The 3,592-nt window shown below is 43.5% G+C and overlaps 1 protein-coding gene across 1 annotated transcript in view; it reads right to left on the bottom strand.

Moving 5' to 3' along the window:
* Positions 1-680: 680 nt before the first annotated feature.
* Positions 681-3,592, bottom strand: part of LOC119359524 (protein Rf1, mitochondrial-like) — a 14,744-nt gene continuing 11,832 nt past the window's right edge. Inside the window, exons 6-7 of the mRNA XM_037625683.1 lie at positions 1,870-2,032; positions 681-1,797 (exon numbers count right to left, since the gene is read on the bottom strand). The gene's annotated coding sequence lies outside the window, so the exon portion shown is untranslated. The remainder of the gene's footprint in view (positions 1,798-1,869; positions 2,033-3,592) is intronic.

Below are 3,592 nucleotides of genomic sequence, written 5' to 3'. Positions count from 1 at the left end.
AAGATCCTAAAAACAGGCCATTTGCATTAATGCATTGCTGGTTAGAGCTGCAAAAGCATCCGAAGTGGGAGAATCGTGTGGTTTCGAAGGGGCCTCCGAAAAAGCAAAAGAAGACCTCGGATGCAAGTCCAGGTACAACTTCTAATGATGAAGACTTCGGATCCACTGATGCTCTTGATACAGAGATAAGGCCTGATGGTAATAAGCGAGATAAAGAACGTTTACAAAAAGTTAAAGCTTCTGCTTCCGATGCTCTTGCTCCCAAGTTATCATTAGAAACTGTGTGGGCACAAAAGCTAGAGAAGGCCGAGGTGAAAGAGGCCGCCAAGAATGCTCATTATGAGCGAGCATTTGAATTGCAGGAGAAGCAAATTGCATTGCAGGAGAGGCAGATGGCAAACCAGGAGAGGGAGAGACAGATGGCAAACCAAGAGAGGGAGAGGCAAATGACAATCAAGGAGAGGGAGATGGCACAGAAACAGTTTGAGTTAGAAGAGAAGATCATGTCCATGGACACTAGTACTATGAGTGGGGCACAACAACAATTCTACATCAACAAGCAGAATGAGATTGCCGCTCGCCGATAGAACACATCAGGTTTGTCGTGTGAACTATTTGTCATGTCAACTATTTGCCGTGTGAACTGCTTATTGTCTAAACTAGTTGTGAAAGCATTGCAGTATATTGGAAACATTGCATTATGCCATAACTGTAATAGTACATGATAAGATTCAACTACATTATTACAATTGCATACATAATCATTCATCTACAAACTTCTGCCAGATGTGCTCAACTAGATCATCTTGAAGCAGAGAGTGAAATGCTCTGTTTGCGATCCGTTGATTCATTTGAATAAACACACTCAGTTGTTCCGCATGAGAACGAGATGGGACCACCTTTACTCCCATAGAGTCGTAGTTGTAGTCTCGTGGACCGCTGTCTCGCTCATCGTCAACTATCATATTGTGCATTATGATGCAAGCTTTCATTAGATCACCAATTTCTTTGCGTTTCCAACCTTTGGCAGGTCCCCAAACAATAGCAAAGCGGGATTGCAGAACTCCGAAGGCTCTCTCCACATCCTTTCTGGCTCCCTCGTGTCTTTTGGCGAAATGTTTCCTTTTTCTGCCTTCTGGAGATGGTATGGTCTTCACAAATGTTGCCCATGGTGGGTATATACCATCTGCAAGGTAATACCCCATTGTGTACGGATGGCCATTGATGGTATAATTCACTTCTGGAGCTTGACCTTCGGATAGCTTTGCAAACAGAGGTGAACGTTGAAGAATATTTATGTCATTGAGAGACCCTGGTAAACCAAAGAATGCATGCCAAATCCAAAGATCCTTCGATGCAACTGCCTCCAGAATCATTGTGGGCTTATTCACATGACCTTTAAACATGCCATGCCATTTTTTAGGACAATTTTTCCAAGTCCAATGCATGCAATCTATACACCCTAACATACCAGGAAAACCTCTTTGCTCCCCTATGTCAAGTAATCTAGCAGTATCTTCTCCATTTGGAGATCTCAGATACTGGTCCCCAAAGACTTCACAAATAGCTATCACAAACTTTTTGCAAGATGCTAGATTAGTAGATTCTCCAGACCGACAATACTCATCCGCGGCATCAGCGACATATCCATACGTTAGCAGTCGCATTGCAGCTGTCATCTTTTGCAGAGGATGCAATCCAAGAGCTCCAGCAGAATTTCTTTTTTGCTTAAAATAACTATCATGCTCAAGTACTGCTTCAGCTATGCGATTAAATAAATTACGAGACATTCTATACCTGTGCGAATAAACACATATGAGATAGGGAGATGAAAAATAGGCAGACACAGAATATTGTAGTAATACTAACCTTCGACGAAAATAACTTTCAGGAAATGTGGGATTTTCTTTGAAGTAGTCTTTCCACAATAGAACAAATCCCGCATCTCTTCCGCGATACAAATACTGCCGTCCCAGCGTGGAACCGCCATGACGTCGAGCATTTGCCTCTTCCTCATCGCGCTCCACAAATGCTGCAAGAATTAGTTCGTCGTCGCCCGATGAAGACGAGGACGACGAATTCATGAGCATATCCAAAACAAACACTGTTTCACACATTGTGTTGTAGGAGAGGAAACAGACGGACTCGGAAGAGAGATGGGACAAGCACAAGATGGAATGATTTGAGAGGCGAGAAGGGGTGGTATATATAGGCCTGGAATATAGCCGTTGGAATAGCTGTTGGAAATAGAGTCGTTTGAAAAGTGTCTGTTGAAAATATAGCCGTTTGAAAAGTAGCCGTTAACATTGTAATAAGTAAATTGTTGAATTACTATTAAAATGGCAGTTGAACTAGTAGTTACAAAATAATACTAAAATATTAGAGAAAGAATATAGATGTTCTGTATATAGACGTTCTGTTGCAAAACTGAATGTCTATATGAGAGAATCATTTTAGACCATTGTCTATATGGATATATAGACATCCAAATATACCCAAGCTATTGGAGATGCTCTAGGCCCGTCAGCTTGACAGTTGGGCCATCAATGACAAAGCCACACATAAACAAGGACGATGATCTTCTCTTCCTCCCAGTAAACACATTTCGACGGCTTAGTAGAGCTTTACGAGATTGACTAAAAAATAAAAAAGACTAAAAAAAATCTCAAAAACAGATCTAAAATAACACTATAAAAATAAAAAAGGCGAAACATGCTTATTCATTGCCATGAAATGCGCAGTGACTTCTCCCATTAAAATGGTTGATTACGGTGACAATTCCTCCATCTCTCTAATTTCACTCAGCTAAACAAATCGTATGGAAGGTGTTAACCACTCTTTGGAGCAGTATTATCTTACAACAACCGATCAAGACAAGTTGGTCTTAGTGATTTGTGTCCATCCCTCCTAAGTCGTAACCTGACATAATCAACCCAGACAAGTTGTTCCTAATTATTTATGCTAATCCTCTCTTGAGTCATAACCTGACATAATCAACCGCGTCGTGCATGGTTGATCTCGCCTCGCTCTGATCATATATCACGCCACCTTAGATATATTAACAGGCTTGCATGCGATTCGTCCATTTTTCTACTGCATACACTGTTTTTCAAAGACATACGTCAAATACCCCCTTTTCCAGGTTTCTTCTCACATAGATATGATCGCATCACTTTATTTTGTTTCCCAATCCAAAACTAAACTGCTAACCTACACCCATAAACAACCATTTCACTCCGGTCGATGCGAAACAATATTATTAGCGTTGTAAGAGCATCTCTAGCCGCGCCTCCAGGAAGGCCTCCCCAGGCGATTTTTCCGTGCCGGCGCGGAAAAAACGGCCCAGTCACGTCCCAGGAGCCCGATTTTCGCCGGCCTGGGCCAAAATCAGCGCCGGCGGACCTAGGCCGAACCCAGTGCGCTGGGGGACGCCCGGGGGCGCCGGGGCGAGTGGTTTTGGCGCGAAAGAGCTGTGGGCTAGCCGCGTCAGCGACACCGCGCCTCGTCTTCCCCCAACGCCTCGGTTTCCCGCGGGGAATCAATGGCAAGGCTGCCGCCGGTCAGCCTTGCCATTGATTCCTCACGGGCGGCG

Source organism: Triticum dicoccoides, chromosome 1A, assembly GCF_002162155.2.
Source record: "Triticum dicoccoides isolate Atlit2015 ecotype Zavitan chromosome 1A, WEW_v2.0, whole genome shotgun sequence".
In the NCBI taxonomy this organism is placed as follows: domain Eukaryota; kingdom Viridiplantae; phylum Streptophyta; class Magnoliopsida; order Poales; family Poaceae; genus Triticum; species Triticum dicoccoides.
The sequence above is the reverse complement of the archived record's forward strand: the minus strand, read 5'-3'. Positions and strand labels throughout refer to the sequence as shown.